The sequence below is a fragment of the Nomia melanderi genome, chromosome 8, assembly GCF_051020985.1.
Source record: "Nomia melanderi isolate GNS246 chromosome 8, iyNomMela1, whole genome shotgun sequence".
Lineage (NCBI taxonomy): Eukaryota > Metazoa > Arthropoda > Insecta > Hymenoptera > Halictidae > Nomia > Nomia melanderi.
This window is the reverse complement of record NC_135006.1, coordinates 13,232,812-13,246,853: the sequence shown is the minus strand read 5'-3', so window position 1 is coordinate 13,246,853 and position 14,042 is coordinate 13,232,812. Positions and strand designations below refer to the sequence as shown.

General features: G+C 44.8%; 1 protein-coding gene and 1 long non-coding RNA gene across 6 annotated transcripts in view; both read left to right on the top strand.

Moving 5' to 3' along the window:
- The window catches only part of LOC143174840 (uncharacterized), a 67,853-nt gene extending 58,940 nt beyond the window's left edge, over positions 1-8,913 (top strand). Inside the window, exon 3 of the long non-coding RNA XR_012999270.1 lies at positions 8,830-8,913. This is a non-coding gene — a long non-coding RNA (uncharacterized LOC143174840). The remainder of the gene's footprint in view (positions 1-8,829) is intronic.
- Ppn (proteoglycan-like sulfated glycoprotein papilin) overlaps positions 1-14,042 on the top strand; it is a 175,361-nt gene that overhangs the window by 46,735 nt on the left and 114,584 nt on the right. The gene's annotated exons all lie outside the window — the stretch shown is intronic.

Sequence of the window (14,042 nt, the reverse complement as noted above, 5' to 3'; positions counted from 1 at the left end):
GCCGACGATCCACGAAACTCGCGGTAACTCGCGGGCAAGTTGACGGTTGGGCTTTGTCGTTGGAAAATCGAACAGGATTCGCGTTATAGAAGCTCTACCAGCGAAACGTACGAGCGAGTCGCTTAGAACACGAAACTGAAATGGTAGAGAGTAATGTTCGATTTGGAAAATTCGAAAATTCTTACGTCTCTGACATTCTATCGTCGATATACGTTCCTTCCACGCTACAACTACCTGATCTCTTCATTTCGCAATTGTAAAAAATATAACAGATCTAAGGAATTATTCAAGAAACTGATTTACCACTATGCACAATGAATTTATAAATCAAAGTCTCGATAGATGCACCCTTCGTTGCTATAGAGGAGTGTCGAAAAGTTGACTGCTAAGGTTTAGTGTTACAGGAAACTGGAATATTGTGCGTCATTCTTAAATTACCATGTTCAGGTAATTAACACGACGTAGTTCCAAAACCTTTATTCTCCCAAGAGAGACGCGATTGCTCGGAATTCAATCTTACAAGAATTCCCCCAGGTTAATGGGAGCACATCCGACTAGGAAGAAAAATTCTTCGGCAACTTCCGACGTAGATCCCCGGCAACATTTTCAATTAGCAGTATCTTTCCCTGTCCCCGTAAGATGAAGCTTTCGAGCGTAGCCGGATCGCGCGTAACTCGAGTTACGTCCGCGGGGATGATCACCGAATTAGCGGCCGCGAAAAATTCTCCCTCGGTGAGCCGACATTTTGTTGCGCGCGGCCGGCTCCGCGCACGGGAATCCAGCGTCGCGGGGAATATTTTCGAATGGAATTCTCGTGGCGTACGTGTGCGGTCTTCTCGCGGCGGAAGGAACGGTAGGAATCGTTTGCGGGACGCTGAGCGTGCACGAGCCGACCGCGGCGGGGGCGGGGGCGGGGAGTTCGAGAGACGCTTTAGTGGAGGAAATAAAAATTGCGCGCGGCGAACAAGCGAGCATAGAAATAAAATTCAGCGCGGCGGAGCGTCCCCGGGCCGCGTCTTCCCGACCAGTCGTAAATTCGGGGATGGTTGTTAAAAACTGGGAACTAAAATGGCTGATAAAACGGAGAGAACCGGAGAGGAAATACGGTGACCGGGTTTCCGGCCGGAGGACTTTTCCGTTTTATGTCTAGGACAATGGTTTTAAATAGTACGCGCGAGAAAGTTAGAGGGGAGATTAACCAGAATCGAATTTCTGCTCGCCGGAGACTCATATCGCTTATCGATCAGCGGATCTTCTCTTCTGTGAGTTGCCCGGCGGGACCGTCGCTCGGGTAAACCTATATTCGCGCGAGTTTCTGCGAGGCTGGGAGCTTTTCGAATGGACGGACCGTATGTGCTGCGTCCCATGCGGCTGGCGAAAATTCGCATCGTGGGAGAGAACACCGGTTGAAATGGAGACGGAGAAATAAGGGCTGAAGGGGGAGACAGTTTAAGATGGCGTCGCGTGTGTTATGTGCTAGGGTCGAAGGAAAATGGTATACTATCTTCGAAAAGAATTATTATATTGTAAACATACTTACCTAATGAAAGAAATATTCAACCCTTCGCACTCGAGAATATTTTTCTTAACAAATATTCATTTTCTGACGAAATATCAATGATACGTTTTACAACTAACATAAAGAAATACCTTGCATAAATTAAGTAACAGAACTATTTTATCTCGATGCTTTAATGCATTATAAATTTAATATTGAATTCTAAATTGTATCTCTTCCATGGGTCAAATCAAATAACGACCGAAAGGCTCTCGAGTGCAAAGGGTTACGCGACCTCTCGAGATTCAATATACTAAAAGCAATTCGAAATATAGATATTCGAAAATCTAACTCTGATCAGACCATCTCACCTTATTGTCCTTCTTATTGCCCAACGATCGGACGAATTAAAACGATCAATTTCCGTATTCGATCGACGCTACGCGTAAAAATTCGACGAGTTTATGCAGAGGAAGACGAGGACAAAGGGCATCATGAAGTTAGGGCGACAAAGAAAATGCGAGGCAGCGTCGGGGAAACCTTGACGAAACAGGGAAGAGCACTATCGTTAAGGCTAGTGCCGGGATCACAATGGAGAAGGAAGATCGGCTCGCTTATATAGGCGCGCGTGTCTCTGACAAGGTGCAAGAAGGGAGACGCGAGTTACCGCCGGGCGACTCGCCGAGGCGACGCGGCGGGGCCGGGGGGCGAGGTGGTCCCGAGGAGTTCACTGCTCCTATAAACACCTCGCTGCACATAATCGCTGCACTCGACGTTGCAACGCTCCTCTGCAAGTGGATCGTCAGGGTTCGCCGGTGCGCTCGGCAACGCGTACATTGTCGCGATTGTTTGCGTGCATTTCGAGCCTCGCGCGGAATTTCGCGGGTTGACGGAGAGGGCGGGCGGGCGGGCGGCTCGTGCGCAAGAAGGGTGAACGGAATCTGATTTCACGAGCTACCCGCGGATTCTCCTGCAGCTGCGCGCCGACTCGGCGAGGCTGATTGTATTTAATTAAGTGATCTGATACGTTTCAGCGAATCAGTGGTGAGACGTATCGATTGGAATCCTTTAGCTCGTCTTATTCTTCCATCGACTTTGTCAGTGGTTTATTGTATTCCTTGTTTGAAATCGTTTATAACTCTGAAGAGAAAATTGTGTGTTAGGCTGATCCATCACGGTTGTATACTTTAACCGAGTCCCAAGCGGCGCGATGGCGCTTCTCTGTTACATTGTCTAAAAGTGTCAGTCCATCGTGTTCGTAGAATCAGATGAAGCTTATTTACTTCTTTTCCTTCTAATTCATTTTTATTTTCTACTCGCCCAAGACTGGAAAAGTGTGACGATCGCACTGTTTGAAATTTGTGAAAATAGAAAAGTCAAACAGTTTCTAAATTGAAACGAAAGAAACGCGAATGCAGTAACCCGTGGGACTCGAACGGTCAATGTAAATATTGGAACTCGATATTGAGATACCATCGAGCATCTCTAGAATGATGCTGTTTACATGTTCCATCAAATTCGCGTATCTCTGGCATACTTTCGAAGAGTGTATCGTTCAGTATGTGTGCCATTTAAAGGCGCCAAGCATTGGAAACATGGATATTATTTATTTTAGTATGAGTCTTTCAACATCTAATACATTTCCTTCTGTACGATTGAAATTCATTCGTTTCGAAACAGCGGGCAACATCCTACGTCAGGATGTCAACCGATTGAAACTAAAAACATTTTTCCGTCGAAACATGTTTTCCGTGTTTCCGTGGAGTATATCCTCAAACATCCGATTTCCGCGACGTTCCGTCAGAGCCAATCAAGTCTCGCTGCTCGGAAATATCGGCTGGCGTGTTGCCAGGGCGTTCGCTCGGCCTCTAATTCGAATCGATCATGCCCCGGCGATGAATCTTCCCATCGGATTGTCCACGGTTCCCACAAGATCGGTCCCGTGCATCGCCACGATCGCCGTTTAACCCCGATCCACCGTCAGCCGAGGCTCTCCGCGTCGCGAGACTCCTCGCGGAACATTCTCACGATCCTTTGACGCGGCTGGATGCCGATGCACGCGCGAATCCGCACGCACACGCGGAAGTTACTCGGAATAACGAGAAAAGAATGGATACGTTCGATCTCACTGTTGAACAACGGATAACCAAAATATTCACGATTCACGATTAACCCTTTACGGACGGACGTCGGCATTTCAGTGAGATGAAATGTTCTGATTTAGAAGACTAAGTCGTGGACAAATGATCTAATTAGTCGAACAGCAAGAGATCAACACGTAGTTTTCTTTCTTTCCATTAATTAAGCAACTGATATATAATTTAGCTTTATATGTTGAAAGTTTCGTACACTTCAAAGAATCCTCGTCCGCAAAGGGTTAATAAACAAATTTATGACATTCTTTACTCATTACTTAGAGAAACGCCGACGTTGCCTTGTTATCAATCTACTTACTAACTATAACGAATAATTACAGAATAGGAGTAAATATTCCCCATGTCAATAACGAATAACCTAATAATGCTTTCCTAACGTAAATTCGTTCGGTCGTATCGAACATTTATTTTCTATCACCGTCTACCAATGAAACGACAATGGCTTTCTAAATCGAAGAAATAGCTTCTTATTCATCACAGTTACATTCGAAATAAGTCCTGATTGAGTCTTCTAAATTAACCGTTCGAGTGCTAAAGAGCGCTAAAGCTTTATCAGTATCAATTATAATTTTCTTACTATGTTCTTCAAGAAATAGATCAAAGTATATTTATTCGAATAAATGTTATTTCTTGTAATAACACAATATTTGTCTCGTCAGATAAGTACTCTTATTTTCTTTGCATACACACCCAATCACATTTTTGGTAAATGTCCACCAAAGTTGTTTAGTATCCGAACGGTTAAAACACGTTCCGAGTTGGCACAGAATTCACCGACGTACAGTTACCGTCCGATATTTATTCGTCGTTGTTAATCAAGCGAACCTGCATTCGAATAATGCCCAACGCCGCCGTGAATCACCGCCGGTGGAACTTATCGGATAAGCCGGGGCACATTGTTGCAACAAGTGCACCGCGGGACCCGTCGCGTCGCCGCCGCCTTGCAGTCTCGCCGGTGCAGACTGCGCGGCGCGGCTCTCGCATGGCCGTGCCCTCGATCCCCGTGTGTTACGCAACACGGAATTACCGTGTCGGGGCTCGCTTTGCCCTTTCGCGTTGCGCCGGGGATCACGCGGAATCTCGATGCACTCGGGGACAAGACTCGTGACGCCTTGGAGGAAGATAATCTGGGCGACAGTATGATGTAGGGGGTTGAAACGAGGTTGATTTATCGTGGACCATTCGCAGGGAGAGAAACGTACGGTCTTTACGAGTACACTCGTTATAAAAGTCGGAGATTGGATAGTAAAACGTGCAATTTCAATTGGGGAGAAATTAGCGTTGACCTCTTGCGCTGGAAATGAGCTTTGGCAAAATCCTGCTCGGACACTTCGTTTGTCAATCGTTTTCCATAGAGCGATGAATTTGAACATTTCGATTGCACGTCACCGAACTTGGGTGACACCATTATTTAAACGTGAATATTAATTTTCTTGGTGAGGTAACGAACGAACCGAATTTTGTTAGAATATGAGATACTGGAAAGATAGTGGAAAGAATATTGACCTTTTAGTTTCAGTTTTCTTAAGAAAATTGCTTCGAGTTTCGACGAGTGTTTACTTGGCAGTAAGAGTGTTAAAAGAATTCGGATGACACCATTATTTACACTTGAATATTAATTTTCTTGGTGACGTAACGAACGAACCGAATTTTGTTAGAATATGAGATACTGGAAAGGTAGTAGAGCAATCGTTACGAAGAATATTGACCTTTTAGTTTCCTTAAGAGAATTGCTTCGAGTTTCGACGAGTGTTCACTTGGCAGTCAAAGTATTAAAAGAATCTTGTACGTGTAACGCAACAAGACTATCGAAGACGCGTTGAACTTGTTTATGATACTTTTACGAAATATTCACTTCCAAAGACGATTAGCTCTTTGAACTCCTGTTCTACGACTAATTTACAAGGTTGTTGAATTAAAGAGGAGACTTAGTCTAGTAAAAATTATTTTCTTCCGCGATATCCCCTTGAAGTGAAGAGGGAATCGCGGATCTCTGTTTTCCGGGAAGAAAGTAAGAGGATACAGTTTACTCGAAACAGGAACTTCTGTCAGCCGGATGGCGGACCGTTCAGAATGGAGAACGAGGTCTCCGTAAGACAAAGCTGTATGTAAACTGAATTCGTGACCAGGGTTCCATCGATTCGCGGTATCGTCGCGGGAGAGCGAAAACGAATTTTATCATCGCCATTACATCATTCGCAACGGCACGACCATCGAGTTACGGGTCCCTTATGGCGGAACGATGTGTTTCCGTGGAGCACTTACGGCTGCTTTTAGCGCATCACCGTTGCAGACGTTTACCTCCACGTACGACTTTATCGTAGGTTCCGAGACACGTTCCGGGCTATATACCGTCCCACTCGTTTTTCCGTGGTGTCAGTCGTGCAACGGTATGCAAGACGCACGGTGTCATTGAATAATTCCTCCTTCCGCGACCACTCAAAATGATTATTCCTACTTTCGGTATATTGAAGTGGGAATATTAAATTGGCTCGATCGTTCCTCCGCGGATGTTCCGCTTAATTCTGATATGTCGGAGTGCTTCGCGGAAAGATGGGAATCAATATTGAACATCAACGATAGGTAACCTCTTCCACTGGAAACGAATTCGGAGATTTCGTTGATAATTTTGTATAGAGTGATGTATCATCGGCAATTTATTCCTAAATAATAATAAATTCTCAATAATAGTATAAATCCTCTTTAAATACTATTCAATTAAATTCAATTTCACATCGTTTAAATACATTGTATAATTATTACCGTAAAATTCACTTTATGCTTACATAATCATAATAAATTCTCGATAATAGTATACCCTCCTTCGATACTATTAAACTAAATTTTGTTTCACATCATTTAAATGCATTATATAATCTATCATTGGCAATTTTAGAATCAAAAAACATGTTAATCCGGTTTGTATATTAATACGACTATGTTTATAAAATTTTAACCCTTTGCACTCGAGATGCGCCTTTTACTCACCGTTTGATTTAAATGATAAAATTTAAAATTCAATATTAAATTTTCTGTAATCTACCAACACATGAAGCATCGAAGTAAAATAGCTTCGTCGCTTAATTTATGCAAGGTATCGTTTTATATTAGCCCTTTGCACTCGAAAGTCTTTTGCTAGAATTATTCAACACTCTGATAAAATATAGACGATGTTTATTGCAACTAATGTAACCAATTTAATCGATAAATTACGGGACAAAAGTATTTTACTTTGATATTTCGCAATGATACATTACACAAAGTTCAATATTAAACATCAAACGTTATAATTTTACCGTATCGAATCAAATGATGACTGAGAGTCACCTCGCGAGTACAAAGGGTTAAAAAATACCATTGACATTTCATCAGAAAATGAGGAATATTTGTCGCTAAAAATATTCCCGAGTGCAAACGGTTACAATAATTTCTTTCATATTTATATTGCTAATATTTTTGAAACATCTTGTACAAGTCGATTCGTTTCTTTCGCATTAAACTCGAGCGAACGAGTCCACGTCGTTTAACTCCGTTTCGGTGACATTTCAATGTCCCGCATCTATGGCCGCGCGTCACTTCTTCAACGTGCCGAAAAAAGATGATCAAGTGTCGTCAGATTCTCGCGAACGATAAGCCGGGTCTCACCTGCGCGAGCGACGTTCACGAAAACGTGAGGCACGTGCGCTTGTCCTCAGATCGACGACAGGGGAACACGATTTTTTCGCGAGCGTCCGTGTAACCGTGATTTATCTCGCTCTTTCCGTGCGATGTGGCAATTCCGCCGGCCATGTGTTACGTGTCCAAAAGACGCCTCCTTTTTTGCGTCCCGATTAATTAAAATCCGCCAGGAAACTGTACAGTCACGCTCCCTTCGCTCTATACTTTCCCTTTTTTTTCCTCCTTCGACCGATTGCATCAGTATTCTCACTTACATTTCTCTACGTCTGTCAATTCACTGTCAATACTCTCTCCCACGACTGCCTTGGGAGGTACACTGCGACTTCAATCCCGTAAATTTCGAGTCAAACATCGCGTCAGATTAAAGATCTTGATAAAAGAAGATTAAGTGCCGCGTTTGAGTGTCCTGTGTAAAACTCAGTATCACAAGATAACCGTAAATCTCTTTTAATTCCTTAACCCTCTGCACTCCTATGTCGAGTGACTCGACACCAGTTTTATTCAAAGCGTGCTTCTTCGTCGAGATAGCTTTAAAACGCATTATATTATTATTTACAATATTATTAGCGAAAAGGATTGCCCACGCTGCTTTCTATAAAGTATTTTTCAAAATGCATTTCAAATGAAACCCTAAAATAATAGTTACCGAGAAAAGCAAAAGAAATTCAGAGCGCAAATGTAATCGTAACACCAAACGAAACTTCGCGAAATTACATTACAAAACTATTCTTGAAACACTCTTAACTCACTCTTTTTACAATAAAATTCAAAACCGTCCCACTTACAGAACCGAGACGACCGTCTCACCGGTTCGAATTGAATTAAAATTAAATTTAAACCAGTCAACTGTGTTTGACGAGCGTACACGTCATCGTAAAGCTCGACGCGATACTAATTCTTTCAGCGATGAATTCTTTACTTTTTCACATACACATGTAATTCTTCTTCGTTTCGCTTTGATCTTTCATAAAAATACACTCTACGTGCATTCGTTCTGCGTTCAACACGCTCCATTTTTGTATGTTATCGCGCGCAGAACCAGAGGTTTTTCCGAGTAAATTCCACGGTTAACTGGTTAAATTATATTACAACGTCGAGAACGCGAATCGCTCCTAAACCTCCGTACACCCCGTATACGCGCGACAGCGAGCCCCATCGCGGAGATTCGCCGAAGTTTATCAAACGATTTCCACTCCGCCGAAACGGCGATTTTATTTATTTCGTTTACTCGTCCGCGGAGAAGCTGGCCGGGAACGGGGAGGCCACTTCCGGTGTCGCGGTGGGGTCTCGATTCGTCGGGTGGCGGCATTGTGCGATCGGGACATCCGTCATTTATCGCGGGCGAGGGGGCTGAAAAGCCCCGGCCCTTTTAACGGGTTACAAAAGCCCATGGAATTCCACGGTGAACCGTCTCGGCTCCGTCTCCGCAATAAATGACGTCGTCCCAATTAAAACCGCCGCTCCTCTCTAACGTTTATGCCTTTTTATCTGTTTCAGGTAAGTCCCGTCTGTCGTTCGCCGGGCGATCCGACGCTTTAAAGGCGCGCCACTAAATGGGGGATCGGGGGCGGAAGGCCGGGGGACAAACGCGTCCCTCTCTCCTGGCGTTATCGTCGATTTTAAAGGACGAGCCGGGAGCGGAGTCTGCCGCGGAATTTCAACGCCTCTCCAGAAAACCCGCCTCGGATCACGGCGGTCCCATTGTGCGTTCCATTCGGTGGAACACGGGAATCCCGTTTACGTAGCCTCGAATCGTTTCCGAACGATAATTGCCCGCGCCTAGTATCATTCAGATCGTATACGAACCACGAGCCATTCGTGTCCGATCGGCGAGCCTTCAACGGACTTGTCACTGGAAAGTGGCGAATCAGAATTGTAAGTGGTTTTCGAGGTTTGTACGATCATAGCTTTCCGAGGAGGTTTCTCATCCTGGTGAGTAGGAGAAATTGGCACTTAACTCTTCCTAAGATCCTCGAGACGCGAAGGAGATTCTTTCTGTATCGAATAGATTTAATCGGCTGAATGAATACCACTTACCGCGTTCGAAAATAAGGAAATCTATATTCTCATTCGATATATTTATATTCTTATGTTACACATTCTCTTTGTGTCTCTTTCTCTTTATTGCGCCAACAATATGTTTCAAGCCCGAAAGATTCGTTTTCTAAATAAAAGTACATTTTCCTTCGACGCTCCAGCTACAGAAGTATCAGTTTCAAACATCTCGTGGCTCCACGTATCCACGAAACATATAAAAATTATCACTCGTATTCGATTGAAACTACCCCGGCCGACATCCACCGAGGAAAAAGAATTCCCCCGCAGGATATGGCCATCAATATCCAGTAAATCCTACAAGGAAATTGCTACCGGTAACACAGCCGGCGCGATCGCAAAGTCACCGGGCTTTACGTAAGGTCCGCCTATCCCAGAGTCCCATTCCCTTTCCTATACCCCGGAATCCGAATCGAGAACTCGAATCGATCGGCCACGCTCCGGTTAATTAGTAACTATTATCTCTCCACCGGCGTTGCAATTAATTACCGCCGAGAGATTCTCCCAGCGTTTATCCTGGATCCTGCGCCCACTTTCTTTCCCCCTCGACTCTTATTCCTTCCGCTTAATCCGGTCGGGTTGTCGCGCAGGGGGTTGAAATATCGTTTCCCCTTCAGCCGGCATATGCCTCGTTTTTGCCGAGGATCGCGCGTTTAGGGAGAACGATTGTCCTATTCCCAGCCGTTTTTCGAACTTTTTGCGGAACGCCGATGAACCACCGGCAGAGGGGCCGTGGGTCTGCGGGAGGGCGAGCGATCGAACTAATTGCGCCTGAAAGGGCTCTGTCGATAGGGGTTACGGAGACGCTTGAAGAGTTGATTGAATTTCCGACACCTCCGCCCGCCTCGGGATCGCCTCGCGCTTTATCTTCTTTTCTTCGAATATAACTCGCCCTTCTTAGGGAATTGGCCGATCCTGCGGAGCACTGATGGATTCTACCGCGGATACTGTAGAGAATCATTTTAATCTAAATATCAGTACAATAATAATATACAATGATAGTTAACACGTTGAGCGCCACGAAAGTCTTAAGCGTTTCGTAGGGTTTCTCTCTCGCAGCAAAGAAAAACAATTATTACTTATTCGCTGCAATGTTTGCATTACGCTATTATCAACATTATTAAACATTTTCGGTTCTCTTGTACGTTACGATTGTTTTCCAGTCATTCGGAAGAGTCAACAGTGACTGACACGTGTTAAATAGAAACACTGGTAAAACCGACAGATTCAAAATTAGAAAGCTCTTCGAAACAGCTCTCGAACATTAAATCCACACACCTTAAAACGGTGTGAACCATCTCAACGTGGGTAACAATTGAAAAGGAAGCAATCTCGAGAAATCAGAAACAATTTACCAATGTCTACCGAACGCAACTGCTAAACGCTCCAGCGACAAGCCCGAACGCTACCGATTCAACAAGTACAGAACGACCGCTTCCCTCCGACAGGGACGATCTCCAAATCCGTAATCCCGTCGTCGAGTGAATTTTCGAAAGCCGCCGGTCCAAGTTCGCCGCTTTTCCATTTCCAAGGAATTATTTCGTCCCGGGTAGCAGCCGGTCGACGAGATTTCACCGGCGAGGGGCGCGGCCGGGGCGCGGGCGGGGTAACAGCGTCGAAAGCCGATCGTTACATTTCCCATAAAAATGCATACGTGCATCTGCCGGCGCGCGTGCATATTGTGCCCGAACAAATAAGACTGCGAGCGCTACCGACTTCACGGACAGACTGCTGCATTCATACATGGCGGCTGGGTGGCGAGGACGAAAACGACGAGGCAGCCGGCGAATGCGAATGCAATATTCAGCACTGCCGGCGTTACTCTTTGTTGCTTGATTTTTCTGTCTCCCCTGATGCTGCTTCTTCGCTCTCTCGCCAATCCTCCCGCGGCGAGCGCCACCCCCCGCCCCGACGCGACCGGTCTGCGACTTCTCTCTTTCGCTCCGTACCCCTTTCCCTTTTCCTTTCCCTCCTCGTCTCGCGCAACGACGCCTCCCCCCGCGCCGGTGTCCGCTTTTTAAACAGATCCCATCCTCCGTCTGCCGTCCATTGTGCTCCCCCATTTTTTTTTTCGCCCAGATTTCTGGCCGGTCTTACCCCCGCGCGTGCACGCGGAACCCTTTGTGCACTCGGCGCTCCGTTTTCCGTCCCCGGCTGCGATCTTGCTCGACGAGCCGCCAACCTCAGCATCGTTCTCCTGCTCCTTGCGTTTCCCTCGTTAATTTTTGAACGCGAGATTTCCGGCGGAGGCGGAAACCGGAACGCCGTATTGGTTCAGTCCGGTGCGGTCTCTTGGTAGGTTGAACCTGGGAGTGTTCAATTTCTTAGGGAGTTTTTCGAAGGTTGGAGCACCGAGGTCTGCTTCTAACGCTAGAAGTACCGAACAGTTGGACAGTTTTTGAAATTTTTCTAAGGGAACTCTGTGGTGCTATTGAGATTTCTATTTATGATTCAGTTTGCCTGTTGCTGAATCAGTTTCTCTAGTAGTTTCTCAGAGGATTATCTGTTTTTAATGGTTAATAAGGAAGCAATCAGGAGTGGGTCATTTTGAGGTCTCTGATAGTTCTAGTGTTAATGTCTTTCGTGTAGTTTTCAATTATAGTTTGCGAAGGGTCAGAGGTTTATCATGCATTGAGAAACTGTCTTTATATTAGGAAGTGTAAGGATTGTAATATATTTAACTAACATGTTTGCGGTATAAAGTCGGTAGGGAGATGTTTATAATCCTTCTATTAGCGTAACGCACCCTTTCGTTTAATCACTTTCTACCTCTTCTTTATCTTCCCTCGGTTCCTCTGTTCACCGTCCGTTGTGACGTCTCTCGCGGACGATCCCACAAAATGGGACCGATGTTCACTGTTTGTTGTTCGGCGTAACGCTCCCATGGGTGCGTACAATACTGCAATTACAGGAAATTGCCGCGGCAGCGGTGAAAGGGTGTTCCTCGTAAATTTCATTCGACTGCGGCACTCGATCGAGCCCTTGTCCGCGATAAACGCGGCACAAAGGGTTGTTGCGTACGCCGACGATCGCGCAAAGGGGAAAAAATGTCAGAAATTCCTTTGCCGTGGTATCCTTAAGGGATGCTTGCCGCGGAACCGAACTGTTTCAGGGAAATTGCTTCGGTCTACTCGCGTCGTGAAAATTCTTCATCATACGACGCGCGTTACGACTGTCGGAGAACATCCGAGCGCAAGTAACTTATTATATTCGAAGTACTCGCTTCCGTAGCGCGAAGCAGACTTACCAGTTTCAATTTATAAAATTCGGAACGCAGACAAATTTCGATCCTCGCTCCTTTCGAAACGAAAGAACGTATGAGAAAGGTTGAAAGCTTTATTCTGTCACTTTTCGATGATACTTTAATTCCCTCTGCACTTGGAATTCTTCGGTTAAATTGGCTTCACGAATGTTTCTTTTATTAGGAACAAGCTGAATGTTCGTTTATCGACGAATAAATTTATTCTCTACGGAAAAACGGAAGTACGGTAGAAATTTGTTGCGTTGCGATGCATTGCGCCCCGGGAGTTACCGGAAGCGCTGAAGCCGCGATTAATTCGTTAAAATTGGAATAATGGTTGTTTAAATGGAGCCAGAAAAAATCCAGCCGCCCTGCACCGGAAATGCACGTTATGCGACAGCCTTGAGGCACAGTTACCCGGAGTTCTCGTAAATTCGATGGTGCCGCAATCAGGAAATACTTACGGTGACCCTCGGAACGAATCTGCAACGTAATCTGCACGCACACGCGCGTTAACCGTTCGTGTAAATCGCTGTGGGACGGCGGGGGAAAAAAACGAACGAGAAATCCTTTAAGAGGATATGCGCCGCCATTCGAAACAATCCGGTTAATTTCCCTGTCGGGCGAGGGTCAAGAAGAATAATGACTCATAATCAGAATCACGGCGAAAATGAGTGCCTACGCGAGCCGGGTTATATTGAAATTCTAATTGGTCGATTTGTTTTATCGATTGGTACCTGTGTCCGAATATTCGCCGATCCGTTAATCCGCGAACGCTGCTCGGATATTCGGTGTAAAGGCATTCTTTAATCAACCCGTGGATAATACTATGCTGACGAAAAAATTCAATCCCAGTTTCGTTCTCGTTTGAAAGTGAAACGTTGTGCTTCGAATTAAAAAGTACACAACAAATTCTTCATTCGTAATCTAAAATATTTCTAAACGTTTCTATAGCGCAATCAAACCTTCAGAAACAAGTTCTCCATTCATAATCTAAAATATTTCTAAACGTTTCTATAGTACCATCGGCCCCTTAATTAAGAAAGGAACACTACCAGCATCCAAACGCCATTACGTTTCTACTTAAATTCGCCGAACCGCCAATCCTCCGATTAACCCTTTACGGACGAAGGTTCTTAGGAATGTAAAAAACCTTCAACAGACGAAACTAAATGATTTATCAATCGCTTAATCAATAGAAAAACAGAAAGCTACGTGCAGATCTTTAGACGTTCGAGTAATTAACTCACTCGTTTCCGGCTTGGTCTCCCAAATATGAACATGTCGTCTTGCCAAAATGTCGACATTCATCCGTAAAGGGTTAAATCGCAATCGGACTTAAATTGACTTATTTAATTTTTTATTGCAAAACGACGACCGACATTAAATAATTAATCAACTTAAACTTTCGTAC